The 15,422-nt window shown below is 36.0% G+C and overlaps 1 long non-coding RNA gene across 1 annotated transcript in view; it reads right to left on the bottom strand.

The window, feature by feature from the left end:
* LOC110260035 overlaps positions 1-10,405 on the bottom strand; it is a 162,047-nt gene extending 151,642 nt beyond the window's left edge. Inside the window, exon 1 of the long non-coding RNA XR_002342784.1 lies at positions 10,278-10,405. This is a non-coding gene — a long non-coding RNA (uncharacterized LOC110260035). The remainder of the gene's footprint in view (positions 1-10,277) is intronic.

Genomic DNA, 15,422 nt, shown 5'->3' on the forward strand with positions numbered 1-15,422 from the left:
TCTACTATAGGCCCATTCTTATAGCCCAGATAATTTGTTTTCTATTTCCATAATATGCTGTGCTTCAAAGTTTTGAGTCTTTCTACATGATGTTCATTCCATCTGCAGTACCACATCCCATCATGAATGCCTGCTAATCAACTCATCTTCTAGACCTCTGAATAACTGCCTCTTCTTTGAAATCTTAGTATTCTCTCCACAATTTTTTTTTCCTGCGACTTCTCTATGTTCTTTCGGCATTTTATCCATACCTTCTTTATAACATTTATTACATTGTATTTTCATTATTTATTTGAACATGCAAATATCCAAGTAGCTCAAGATCAGGGACCATGTATTTAACTTTAAATACTCAATATCTATCATTATAAAGCCTGGAATGTATTAGGCCCTCCATATGCTTTTAATATATGAGTGAATTACTAGCATATCTAATGCCTTTTATAGTGCTATTTTACTGAGAAAGGTTTTAGTAGCTGATGATCTAGTAAGATAATTTTAAATATATTTCAAATATATTAGGACAAGACTTTATGTGATGTGCTAAAATGAGTACCATTAGCCTTAGCAACCACATCTAAGAAGGATTAGGACACTTTTTGGTAAAAAGAAATACGCAAAATATACTTATAAATTTGCCCAGATGTTAAGTCAATTAACTTCAAAAGAGATGGAAAGAAGAGTAACATTGGCAAACATCAGACTAGAAAGCTCCAAACTCCTGCTGCTCCACAAAAACAAAACCAAATTTAAAAAAAAAAAAAAAAAAAAGCAGAAATTGTCAGAACCAGCTTTGCCAGAACATAAGAGCTGTAGAAAATCTTTTTGGTATTTTCACTTGCCTTTGTCCCATTCCCTCCTCAATTTAACAGTCCTGAAGAGGGTAGCCTGCGTTCCCAGTGTGGGCCTTGGTACCTGGTTCCAGAGGGAGCAGAGCACACCTTAGTTAAAATTACTGTGTTTGTCTGTTCTAACCGTACAGGGGCTATCTAAAGGTCTGCTGTAAGACACTCTTCTCTATTTCACTTAACTTGGAATCACTGAGGGCAAAATACTGGCAGGCACTTCTTAAAACATTGTCAGATGAAAGGAAAATCCACAGCCACCTGGGATAAAAGATTATGGCTCAGACATACAAAATACAGCCTACAAACTGAAAGCAAAAGCTGAGGACATTGTTTCCTTGGGAAAGTAGCACTTTTAAAATACAATCCATGTATACTCAGGAATTTAGGAAGACAGGCTTATACTCAGGGCAGAATACATGCTCGGAAAATACCTAAGAAGACCCTATGCTTTCTCCTCTTGCTGAACTCTAGGTTCAATGCAAGCCTGAGGTGAAGGCGAAGACAAAGTTATAAATGACCCAGCTAAATGTTAAAGAAGTGTCATAGCATGGGCCATCTCCAAAGACTGGGATAGGTTTTGTTTGTGTATTTGTTTTAGCTCCTGGTGTGATAGAGAAATTTCTTATCACAACACAAGTTGAATGCAACTAAAGGAAGAGAACTCAGTGAGTACATTAACAAGGAATTCAATTGTTGCAAAAATAGTTTGGAAAAGTAAACAAACGATTGTAACCTTCAACAGTCAAGAATAGAAAGACTGAGGGAGGAAAAGAATCTTATTTCCAAAGTTACCATATTATAATAATTTTTGCCAAAAAAAAAAAAATCACCAGGCATGCAAAAAAAAAAAAAATGGAAAGTATCACCAATTCAAAGAAAAAAAAAATAGATGAACAGAAACATCTCTGGGGAAGCCCAGATATACTAGAGAAAGTTTTTAAATCAACTGTAGAGAGAGATGCTTGCATCTAAAAAATTAAGCAATTATTTAGCATTGTCTCTAGACAAGGGCTTTGAAATTTTTTGAGCCAGTGACTTATTGAGGTTTTTTAGTTCTGCATCATAGTAACAAAATGTGCTATCCAAATACTTAAAAGCATTTGGGGTGGAAGATATCAGCTAAACTGACTATCTCTAAAGAATATCTAGCCAGATAGCTTTTGCTAAGCAGAAACACCTTAAAGAACTACTCTCCTATGTCTGCTTTAATAAGTGATGACTTACTAGCCAAATGTTTCCCTGAAGTCCTAAATTAATTCAATTTTGGAAAAATGTGTTAACAAAATATTTCTGATTCTGCCTACTAAAAGAAATAACTATTTTTCAAGTACTTAGTATGTGCAATGCAATGTATTATACAATTTACATGAAAATTTTCATAAAAATTCTCTGATATAAATATAATCATCATCCCATTTTACCAATAACAGAAAGCAGGCCTAAAGAACTTGAGCAATTAATGGAAGAGCTCAGAGATAGCTAGTGAGAAAGGAGAGATCTGAATACTGGTTGCCTTCCTTCAGTTTATACACACTTACCTACCCAAGGTATCTCTCTAATGCTGTAATCTGTGAGTTTGTTTCTGGTGTTTTGTTTTCTGTTTTTTTGTTTTGTTTTTTTATTTTTCTTTTTACAACTGCACCTGTGGCATATAGAAGTTCCTAGGCTAGAGGCAGAATCGGATTTGTTGCTGCAGGCCTAAACCACAGCAATGGCAACACTGGATCTGAGCTGCATCCACACTCTACGCTGCAGCTTGTGGCAAGGGCAGATCCTTAACCTACTGAGCAAGGTCAAGGATAGAACCCGCATCCCTCAGGGACACCATGTCAGGTTCTTAATGCACTGAGCCACAGTGGGAAATCCTGTTTCTTTTTTTATTAATGTTATTTTTTTATTAATAAGTTTCATTAGTAAGATATAGAGCATCATTTTTATTAGATTTCACATATAAGTGATAATCATATGATATCTGTCAGACCTACATCATTCAGTATGATAATCTCTAGGCCCAGATGTATATGAAACAAACAACCCAATCAAAAAATGTACAGAAGATCTAAATAGGCATTTCTCCAAAGAAGAAAGACAGATGGTCAAAAAACATGCAAAAATATGCTCAACATCACTAATTATTAGAGAAATGCAAATCCCTAAAGATGTAGACTAAAGCATCCCAGAAAATTCAGAATATTATTTAAAGAATTTTATCCATTCTGTTTAAAAAGGTAAAACTCAGCTTTCTTACATTTGATTATCCAGTAAAATATTTCAAGTCCATAATTTAGAGTAGTCCCCTGGCTTTACCATCTAACATTTAACACAATATCAGACATATTCAATAATAAAGACTATAAATAGCACCATAGATGTCTGCAAACTTAACTATTTTAACCTTAAAAATGTGTGACTCTTACCACTTAAACTAAGTTTACTGTATACACATGTTCTCCACTTCTAGAATTAAAGAAAACCCCAACTGGCTACTATAGTTAGTCCCTTGCCTTGCATTTAAAAAGGAAAAGAACAAGTCTCTATTTTGAACAAACTTATAGTGGCACATGCCTTTTTAGATAAGTTGGTTCAGCTGCAAATTTGAATGACCTTTCAGTAATTAACATAATAAAAGTAAAGTAAAAGATATAAAAGTATATGGCACTGATATATATTTTATGCATAGTAACTGAAAAAACAGAATAGCACAACTGAGGAATAAAAACTAACAATCGTTATGCCTAAGTGGTTTGGGAAATTCTTGGCAAGGAATTTGGTGTTAGAGGTAAGGTTTTCATTCTGAAATCCATTACTCTTGCTTTTCATGTTGATGATTTAAAAGTCCTAAATGAGACTTTGGATAAGGATGGTTGTGGGGAGAACCAGAGAAGGAAGTGGGTACAAAGAGAGAAAGACTGAGAAACTGCGGAGACTACAAACATTTATGTTGCAAGTGGAAACAGCCCAACACAGAATGAGGTAAACCTCATTGGAGAGAGCCCACTGCACACAAAAGTGAAGAACAGAGGTTGTTAATGGACAGAATGACTCACCTGATGCTGTATTTTTCTAGCAAACAGCATTTCTAAATCAAGCATCTTTTGTCATAAGTGTCAAGAGAATACAAAGACAGTCTAAATGCAACAAAGGAAACCACCGATTAAAAAAAAAGAGAGAGAGAGAAGATGAAAACCCTTGATAACAAGCCCTAGAGCAATTCAACCTCAAAAATATTTAGCAGTATGTACTGAATGTGGCTCAGCTCCTTAGGGAATATCATGCTTAAAGATTCATTCCAGAATTTTATTATCATTAGCAAACTCTCTTTAATCGGGATGACTTTTATTTAATACTAAGGTCACATTTATAAAACTGTATCTTGCCTGGGGTGGGGGGAAAGCATACTGAGGGGCTACTTCTAGATTTCATTCATGGCTTTGGAAGTTTTGCTCATACCTGATTTTCCACTCAACAGCTTCCAGATGTGTCACATTGCTTTGGTTTTACCTATCCTTCTTACCCATGGGCATTTGGGCAAACTAAGTTTCAATCTACTGTGCTTTAGAGAAATTAGTCTTTACACTACTGATGAGTTTTCAAGCTAATTTGAGAGAGTTTATAAATTTCAAGGTTTTAGCTGAACATTACCTCATGCTTCATCTAGAACTTTACAATACAATGAAGATTTTCAGAATTTGAGAAATGCAAATATGTGTGAATTCATACATCCTTTTCATCCTTGTGTCCATCAGCTTTGAGTTTTAAAAAATGCTTATTTTCTGCAGGGTGCTGGAGAGATGAATGTAAAAGAACAAATCATAATAGAAAGAATACTTGCATAGAGATGTTTAACATAACCAGAACAAGAGTTCCACGGTTTCTGCTAGGAATGCCTATGCCATCATGCTTAATTCCATTGTATACTTATCAGCTCATTCAATGAACCCAGTATGTAAGAAAAGAGGGCAGGCAAACACCAAGGAAGGAAGGAACAAAGGAAATGCTTCTTCCCTGTCTTCTAAAAAGAAAGAGAAGCAGTTAAGCCAACTGTATCTCTTTCTGCAGATATAGTTCAGGGATTGAACCTCACAATAGCAGCAACCACAGCCACTGCAGTCACAATGCCAGATATCCAACCCACTTCCCCACAAGGGAACTCCACCCATTTCTTTTAGATAGTTGGAATTTAAGCTCAGGTAATTTCTCCAAGTTAATCAATTTTCATTTACTGTCCCAAATTTGGGGATATGAAATTCTCTATAGGGAATCAATTGCTAGATGACTTAACACTCACTCTTAACTGTCTAGGTTAGAGAGAGTTGAAACCAAGGGCCCTTTACTCTCCCAGCAGCAGTGGGCTGTACCCAAATTAAGCTTCCCAAAACCCCAAAGTCTTCTATGTGCAGTGCAGCTGGCTTTCCCAATAACTTTTATAAAAAGTTGACATCTAACCCAAACTGTTCAGTGTCCAGCAATCAAATAATTCTCACTGATAATTTTTTTCTTGTATGTTTCATATATGAGGATGCAACGGGTAAGTTCCCTTCCATAGAATATCAATTGCAGTAAAAAGGGTTGACTCAGTGGGTCTGGGAACTTTAAGATATGCACATTCCAAAGAAAAGTCTGGCCTTTGATTAACTTTTACAAGGCAACCTCTAAACTCCTGGAATGTTCCTTCTGATAACAGTGCTTTTGTTTACCTAGAGGCTTAAGTCATGCCTGATAGTCTATGCTAACAACATGATTTATGGTTAAGACCTTGGGCCACATGGTATAAATTTGATTCTGAGGGGCTAGAAACTGAGCAGCAAGGCCCCCATGGGTTCTCCATACTTCCATGATCAACCCTCAATTTAATATCAACTCTGGATGCCAAAGATTGGGTGAGCTTCTCTGGCTGACAGCATTCCATATGTGTTGTCATACATTGCTAAAAGAAATTAAATACCATCTATACATTCCCATTTCCCTGGGAAACGATGACTAGAAGCCCATGCCTGTTCTCTCCTAGACTCTGCCTTGTGCATCTTTACCTTTTGCTAATTTTAATTTGGGTATTTTCACTATAATAAACCTTAACTATGAGTCTAACTGCTTTGGTGAGTTCTGGGGGTGCTTATACCAGATCTCTGAATTTCTGCGTGGTCTTGAGGATTCCTGAGCACAGTGACCCACACTGCATGTCTAACAGTCTGCAGATCCTGCGTTCATGAGGACAACAGGAAGACTGGGGAACTTGTGTCTTTTCTCCTTTACAACACTCCAGTCAGAAGTTTCCCTAGTGCAATCTACTCCACACTCCACCCTACACTGTATGGTGCTACAGAATTCAATGACAGCATATGCAGAAATCTGAGTTCTTATTTATAACATCAAGCATTGTTAAGACATTTATGAAGAAAGACGAAAGGAATTTTATTCTTTTTCCGGTTTCATTATTCTGAAATCTTTAATTTGAAAATTTGAGCCTTTAACACAATTCACTTTTATTTCTTTCAGCATTCTAGCATTACTGAGGTACATAGGAGATACTTTTTTTTTCTCTTCTTGGGGCCACACCCACAGCATATGGAAGTTCCCAGGCTAGGGGGAGAACTGGAGCTGCAGCTGCTGGCCTACACCACAGCCACAGCAACATGGGATCTGAGCCGCATCTACAACCTACACCACAGCTCTTACAGCAATGCCAGATCCTTAACTTACTGAGTGAGGCCAGGGATTGAACCTGTGTCCTCATGGATACTAGAAAGATTCATTTTCTGCTGAGCCAAGATGGGAACTCCTCATAAGAGATCCTTTATTTGTTACCTACTACCAAATGTTCAGATCCACTGTTGATTTAAAAAAAACATAAAAATACAATATATACAGAAATTGCTAAGAAAGATACAGAATGTCAGAGGAGCTAAATAGTAAATAAATAAGTAGGCATGCCAAAACCTAAAGTTTATTACATGCTTATTCCAGTAATTGAGGACGCCTATCAAATTTTTAACTCTACTATTGCACATTGTGAGATTCCAAAAATTATCATTGCCCATAGGTAGATTTTCTATAAAAGGTCACCATAAAAAAAAAAAACCACAGATAAATCTCATCTTTCAGACATGTCATACTGATTTACACAATTTCAATATACAGCATAACCAATGTTACAAACCATGAAGAAACTTGGCTACCTATCTGTGTCAGTGTGCCAAAGATGCTGCATAGCTTATTTTTCAGGAGTAAATTGGGCAATTGCTACCAGCATATGTCGAGGCCATATTATGAACTTTATGAAGTTTGTCTCTGCCTCCATTCTTAGCTCTTTTCTTTGTCCCAGTTCCTTACTACATAATCACTCCTCTGCTTTCCCAGACTTCCAAGTATCTGCTCACATGAAATTATGCATTGTATGCACCCTGAACCCACCATTCTCCAGGTATGAGTTACATAAGAGGCACTCAGTGTTTATCAAATAAACAACTCAATAGTCTTAATTTCATAGATAATAGATAGATAGAAATATATTTATAGATATATACAAATCTATATATCAAATGGTTTATCTTTTAAGGGATGCATTCCCTTTATAATTCAAAAATTAAGATTATAATCAGCTAGCTACACATCTTGTCCAGTTTTGACATTTCAAGGCAAAGTAAATAAGTATATTTTGTGTCTTCTATGAAGATCCTATTTTTTTGTACCTTATATAATCAAAGCAGACTAATAACATAATTCTCAAGTCCAAATTTTGTAAAAAAGAATTCTTGCTTTTGTCACAGTTTGGAATGGGCTATTTATTTAGTGAATGTGAGTATAACAGACATCTGAGGTAATTTTCACCTAACAGAATAAAACCTATTTTTCTTTTATTGCAAGAATTGTTGGCATTTTAAATAAATCTTCCAGAAGAAATCTCTTATTCCTGTGATATTTCATTTTTTTTCATCTTTGTGATACTTAACACATTTTATCCTATATCAAAATTATTCATGATAGTTTAATTCTCCTAATGAATTCCCTCTGGGCAATGGCCTCATTTCTGCAGAATCCTAGAATAGTTATAACAGTACTTAGAAGATGGTAGTTGCTCAATGAATACTGCTTAAACAAACAAGTAAATCACTGATTCCTAAAGGAACTCTGCCCCCTGTTTTCTGTGTGTGTGTGTGTGTGTGTGTGTGTGTGTGTGTGTGTGTGTATTCTTTTTCACATGTATAAAAGTTTAGGCTGAGTATGACTGAGAATCAAAGCTAAGCTATAAGATATGAACAACTTTTACTTCATGAATCTTTGCAGATAAAGTAAACTGTTAACTTCTCAAGTAAGCAGTCACCACCAGTAGGTATAAACAAGAAGGCTTTACCCCAAACACTGGCTGTCATCTCTTTCTTGGCTAACTGTAATCACCTTGTTTTCGTCTTTTATTTTTTTTTTTAAGTGGTCACACTTGCAGCATGCAGAAATTCCTGGACCAGGGATTGAATCCAATCTACAGCTTCAAGCTACACTAGAGCTGTGGCAATGCTGGATCCTTTAATCCACTGTACCAAGCTGGGGAACAAACCTGCACCTCCACAGCTACCTGAGTCACTGCAGTCAGATTCTTAACCCACCAAGCCACAGAGGGATCTCCCACCTTGCATTCTTGACCAATGCTCAAACTTCTGGACCATGGCCCACCATCTGTACTTCTGTCCTCATCCAAGGGCACTGTCTGCACTGGGTCACTGCTCAGCTGTTAGAGACACTGACTACAACAAACTGTACTAGCTCAGGGCCCTTGCAAATTGTTTTTTCCAACAGTAATATTTGCTAAACAACCTTTATTCCAAATTAATCCTAATTTTCAGTTTAACATATATATTTGTCGCTTAAGAACAACTTTTGTTAGAAGTTTTCCCAGAGAAATAGTCCTTTTATAAATTTTCAGGGATCGAAATTTTAAAAAGAAGACACTGAAAGAGCAAACAAAATTACTGAATGGTTAAGGTTGGGGTTGGAATGTTCCAGACTTGCCAGCCAGGCCCAGTCAGCTGCCTATGACTTTCCACACATCAGCAAGTTCCCCTCATAAAAGGTTTATAGCTCAAGCCAGGCTGACTGCAGACAGAGTTAAACCAACACAGTACAAAAAAGTGAGAGGAAAACAGTGTGAGACCAATTAAAACAAATTGGTAATGAAAGCAACAGCTGGATGTCAACATGCTCTGCTCTGTTAATGGCATGTCAACAGGGTGATTTTTAAAGAACCAGTGCTGTTTGAAGGAAGGGAGAGACCAGCACCCTAATGGGACAGAGCAGTCCTGTACCTCACCAGAGGCATTCCTGCCCACTCACTTGGGAAGGCCACCTGCACAGATGAAAACCTGTGTAAGAGACTTTTCTCTCTTCTAAATCCTCCCACTGAACTGATGCCACAGGAATAGCATCCCGTTCACCTTCATGTGGAGCTCATTTGACAAATGATGTTATGACAGAGGACAGCCAACACAGCCTGAAAAGCACTGGGAAGGCAGATAGATAACCTAGGTTCTGAGTCCAGCACTGTCATTATGACCTTTGTCCCTCCTACAACTCAAACACCTTATTTGTAAAAAGAAGAATATAATAATACTATTTTTTGCCTGCCTTGAAGGGATACTCCAAGATGACAGTGGAAATTACAAGTAAAGACAGTTTGGAAATTACAAACATTGCCCAGCAAATTAGGAACTTGACTTAAATGGCTGGATGGGGTGTTTTTGAAAACTGGTTTAATAACTGTTCAAAACCATGTAAAAGTGAGTCTAATACTGAACCAACTACTTCTCACAGCAGACATTCCTGAAGAACATCCTCCCTGAGAAACTGCAGGTCAGATGTGATAATATCACATCTGAGCTGAATATGTACTAGTGAATGAATATGTACTAGACCTTTCAATCATTTTGCCCTCTTAACACGTCTCTTAATTAGGTACTAATATTCTACTTTACAGACAAAGAAATTGAGGCACAGATAGGTTGAGTAAATTGCTCAAAGTCACATAACTATTTAGTTGCAGAAGCAGGACTAGAACCACAAAGCTTTTGCATTTAACCACCATGCTGAATCCCTTAATTCTCTCTATCTTAATGCAATAGTGTTGAAATGGGATTGAACCCCATCAGTCAACAGCAAAATAATTTGTGCCAAGGGCCTAACTATGGACCACTTACCTGGATCAAGCCTGGGGTAATTTACGTTTCCACCCAAGAAGACAGCTTTAACTTAAGTGGCCAATCCAAGGAGGTATCTCACATCCTCCTAAGAAGTGTTTCCTTTCTGGGGAAGTTGAGTTTTCCATAAACACTCAAAAGCATCCATGAAAGAACATCAACCATGAGCAACTATCAAGCCCAGAGAGGGCAACATGTCAGTTCAAAAAAATATCAGAAAACAGAGATGTTTTCTGCTACATACCAATCCTGGAATGTTCTCATTCTAATCTTCTTGGAGCCAGAGGTTACGTAGTGAAAAGGAACATAAGAGAAGTAAAACACATGGGGATTGGAGAAAGAGAAAACATATTTCCACCACTACTGCAGTTCCCCAACTGAAGGAAGGGAGATGTATGAACTCAGAATTAAGTAAGGAATTTTTATTACCCAGGAGGTTACATTTTAATTACTGTTCTTATGACCAGTTATGACTCAGAACTTTAAAAAAATCTACTATGGAGGAAACTAGAGAAACCAGGGAAATTTCCCACATTTTAATTCAATGTCAACAAAGAACTAGGCTTCTGAGGGAGTTTGGAATTAAAGAGGAGAAAAACATTAAGCTACTTTATGAATTACTCCACTCCTTTAAAATATTTAGTTTACACATTCCTGGGCCTAGAAGTGGAAATGGCTAGAGTTAAGGAAATATTTCTAATCCAGACATGGAGCATGGTTTGAAAAACTAGCTAGGGTGTTTTAGAGGGAGAATGCTTGTGGGAGAAAAGATTGGATCAATTATAAATTTCTACGTTAACATATCCCCAGGCCAGGCCAGGTCCTTTGAAGTTCTCCACGTGTGGATCTCCTTTCTGACTTTCAGCCCCTGGCCTGAGGCTCTGATAAAGCAGCCAGCCTGTCTAGTGCTTCCTTAAATACCAGGTGCCTTCAGGTCTCTCTCTGATTTCTTCCTCAATCTCCTTCTTCTTCCTGTCCTTCGGAGAGTTGTACTTCCCTCTGTGAGATGTCAAGTGTAAAATGGACCATATAGTTATTTCCCCAGATTCTCACAGACCCATGTAGTCATGCATTAGGTATTGTGACAACTGTGGATTTACAAAATAAGGAGAAAACTAAGCATAAATAAACACTGTACCAATTTGGTACATTCTGAGGTCTGAGGTTTTAGAAGTTACGACTTCAACATATGAATTTAGGGAGACACAAGTCTACCAATAACAGGAGAACATACACATATACACACACATGCACAGAGTTTTGAGTGAAATACAGAGTTGAAAGTCAGTTTTGGCAGTTGTTTCAGGTATGACAAGAAGCAGTCCAATATCAGCTTTATTATAACAAAACAAAGAGCAATCTGTGGGAGTTTGGAGTTAGTAAATGTAAACTATTACTTTTAAAATGGATAAACAATGAGGTCCTACTGTATAGCACAGGGAACTCTAACCAATCTCTTAGAATAGAACATGATGGAAGATAATATGAGAAAATTAATGTGTGTGTGTCTGTGTGTGTGTGTCTGTGTGTGTGTATATATATGTATATATGAATGGCTGGGTCACTTTGCTATATAGCAGAAATTGGCACAACATTGTAAATCAACTATAATTTTAACAAGTGCATCAGAAAAAGAAAAATAAATCTGTAAAATGATTTTAGTGAATCTGTAAGTTGGAATTTATTTTCATAGCCTAATATAGTCAATTAGTGTGGTTGAAGTATAAAGTCATGTGGTGAACAGAGCAGTTGAGAAAGAGAGAGAGAGAAGGCCTTAAATGTAAGAGAAAGAATGTATATGTATATATTTGTGTGAGTATGTCACTTTTCTGTACAGCAGGAAATTTACAGAATGCTATAAACCAACTATAATGGAAAAAATTAAAATCATTAAAAAAAAGAGAGAGAGAAGGCCTAGTGTGCCAGGCAAGGGATTTATGACTATCTTATCTCATATTATTAACTTTCCCTCTCAAGTATTCCCTAAAGGCAAGGGAGGGTGACAGGACACCTTAATAAAGTCTAGGGATACACCTCAAAAGGGCTTTCTACTGTACAAAATGTCTCTAAAGTCTTATGGTTCATCCTGACACTTCACCAACATTTGCTTTAAGCTCTATAATTAGGTACTTTTATTCTAACAGTGCCCTTCTCTATATCTTCAAGTAAAACCTTTCTCTGGAAAATTTCAGCTTTCTCTCTTAGTCTACTAGAGTTACCTTTAATGTATTATCTTGACCTATTTAAAAGGAAAGTGACCTATTTAAAATATCTATTTAGAAGATATTGTTCATGTTTAAAACTGACAAGGGACTTATTTGGAAACTACTACTTAACTCCTTCATATTAGGGGAAAAATTGAAACAATAAAAACCCCGTAGAAACAAGAAGACATCTATGAATAGTTGGAAAGAGAAATATATAAAACTAATGGGTATATAAAGTCCCCTTATGTCCATGAAAATGTTTTTAAGTGCTCTCTGTATTCTAGATCTCTAGCCCACTAATCTGTTTGTTCATTACTACCCAATTACTGACTATTTCTGTTACAATGGCTTTGTAATTTATCTTATTATTGAGCAAGATAAGTTCTCCCACTTCTCTGTTTTCAATGTGATCCTACCTATTGATTAGCCTTGATAATCCCATATAAATATTAGCATGACTTTGAAAACTTCCTCCAAACAACCATACTGGAAATTTTATTGTAGTTCTATATTTCGTTTTCTGAGGTACCTCCATACTGTTTTCCATAGTGGTTGTACCAATTGACATTCCCACCAGCAGTGTAGGAGGGACCCCTTTTCTCTACACCCTATCAAGCATTTGTTATTTTTGACTTATTAAAGATGGTGATTCTGACTGGTGTGAGGTGGTACCTCATAGTAGTTTTGATTTGCATTTCTCTACTAATCAATTATGTTGAGAATTTTTTCATGTGGCTTGTTGGCCATCTAAATATAGAACTACCATATGACTCAGTAATTCCACTTTTGGGCATATATCTGGACAAAACTTTCCTTGAATGAGATACATGCACCCATATATTCATTGCAGCATTATTCACAGTAACTAAGACATGGAAACAACCTAAATGTTCATGGACAGATGACTGGATTAAGAAGATGTGGTATATATCACAATGGAATACTACTAAACCATAAAAAAGAACAAAATAATGCCATTTGCACCAAGATGGATGGAACTAGAGACTCACATACCAAGTGAAGTAAGTCAGAAAGAGAAAGACAAATACCATATGATATCTCTTATATCTGGAATCTAATATATGGCACAAATGAATCTTTCCACAGTAAAGAAACTCATGGACTTAGAGAACAGACTTGTGGTTGCCAAGGGAGAAGGGGAGGGAGTGGGATGGACTGGGAATCTGGGGATAATAGATGCAAACTTTTGCATTTAGAATATAAAAGAAATGATCACACTGTATAGCACTGGAAACTATATCTAGTCACTTGTGATAGAACATGATTGAGAATAATGTGAGAAAAATAATATATGTGTATGTGTGTGTGTGTGTGTGTGTGTGCCTAAATCACTTTGTTGTACAGTAGAAAACTGACAAAACACTGTAAACCAACTGTAATGGAAAAAAATAGAAATCATTAGAAAATTTTGTGGTAACTGAATTGAATTTACAGATTACTCATTTACTCACTCAATGCTTTTTGAGTACCTGCCATGTACATGACAACATTGAGGTCATCAGAGGCATAGAAGTTCATTTTCTGAAACTTACTCTGGATTTTGTGCAGACACTGATGATTTTTTAAGATGAAACTTTATCTGTTAACCTAAATGGCAAATAAAACAAAAGGACCAAGCTTCCTGCAAAATACCAGTGGTCAGGGCAAAGACACAGAGACATTTCCAAGAAGCAGAGTTGTCCCTCTAATGAATGTAACACAGGGGGATAGTGGAGCCCAGCCTAGAATGTCCTGCAGTTTTGGCCCTCTTATCTATCCTTTATCAACAAAGATAGCTGACAACTAGGATAAAATAAGTGCAAAAGCAAGAATAACCATATATTTGAGAGGTACAAGTACAATTTCAAGAGAGAGAAAAAGCAAGAGAAAAGGAAAACAGAATGGACAGCCTATGACAGGTTGAGAAGACCAGGTAATCTAAAATTTTTAAATGGGAATACACGAAACAAGACAAAATGGAAATATGGGTTTAAAGATATAAAGAATTTAATAGGTGTGATACTAGGAAATCAAAGTTGTTTCCTGGAAGAGCAAATCAAAGAACTTTCTCAAAAGTCATCATAAATGACAAAAGAGATAAACAAATTTCAAAATAAAATTTAAGGTACATATAATAGATGTCTTGGAATGATAAATACATAGAGAAAATGGAAACATAATTAGTAAAAAAAATGGTGACAATCTATTAGAATTAAAGGTAGAAATACAAAGAGAAAAAACTGGAAGAATATTGAAAAAAAAAAGAAAAATTTCTAAAAATTTCCTGAAAAAAAAAAAGCAGCACCTTCAAATATAAGGTAACACATTTATATCAGTCTTAACAGCTGAACACTAGAGATAAGAATACAATGGAATAACATGTGTAAGCTGTTGAAGGAAAAGAATGGTGAACCTAGAATTTTATAGCCTTCAATAATTTATTGTGAGGGCTGAGTGAGGACATATTCAGACATATAAGGTCTCAAAAATTTTATACCACAAAGGGCCTCTTCAAAAACAATTGAAAAGAAACAATTAAAAAATAAAGAAAGCCATAAGCATGGTCTTAGCATATGAGGCAGTAGGATTAAGTAAGTAATTCATATAGTTTACTGTGTTTTAAAAAAGCAAGGACATGGAGGAAAAATGTAAAGGAGATCCATATAAATCCAAAAGAAAAATGTAAGCTGTGTTCAATGTGGCTGGCGGTTAAGGGGGTGGGTAGGTATGAGGGATTTGGAGAGAGGGAACAGAGGTAATTTTCTATGTTTATTGTGAATATGTTTTCATCAACTATATGTATGACATTCATGAAGGATATGTTCTAAGGTCTTTATGAAACACAAAATTCCAAATATCACAAATAATTTTCAATATCAAATAAGGAAAAGATATAAGGAATGAAAATTTTAAATGATTTCTTCAAACCTCTAAAAATTCCATAATTATGGTAGTAAATCAAAAGTCCTAACCCTGGTATTTGGAAACAGATGTTTCTCAAGATCTTTAAGTGCCAGTACTCCCTGATCTCTTAAAGATTCATGGAGACTTTTGGGACACAAATTACACACTACTTTAGGCAAACCATTAAGAAGATGACTCCAATGGAATAAGAAACAAATGTTCAAAATATTTTATAAAACAATTAAAACAACAAATTAAAACCTGACAAAAGTGCAAAA

This window comes from Sus scrofa, chromosome 3 (assembly GCF_000003025.6).
Source record: "Sus scrofa isolate TJ Tabasco breed Duroc chromosome 3, Sscrofa11.1, whole genome shotgun sequence".
Classification (NCBI taxonomy): domain Eukaryota; kingdom Metazoa; phylum Chordata; class Mammalia; order Artiodactyla; family Suidae; genus Sus; species Sus scrofa.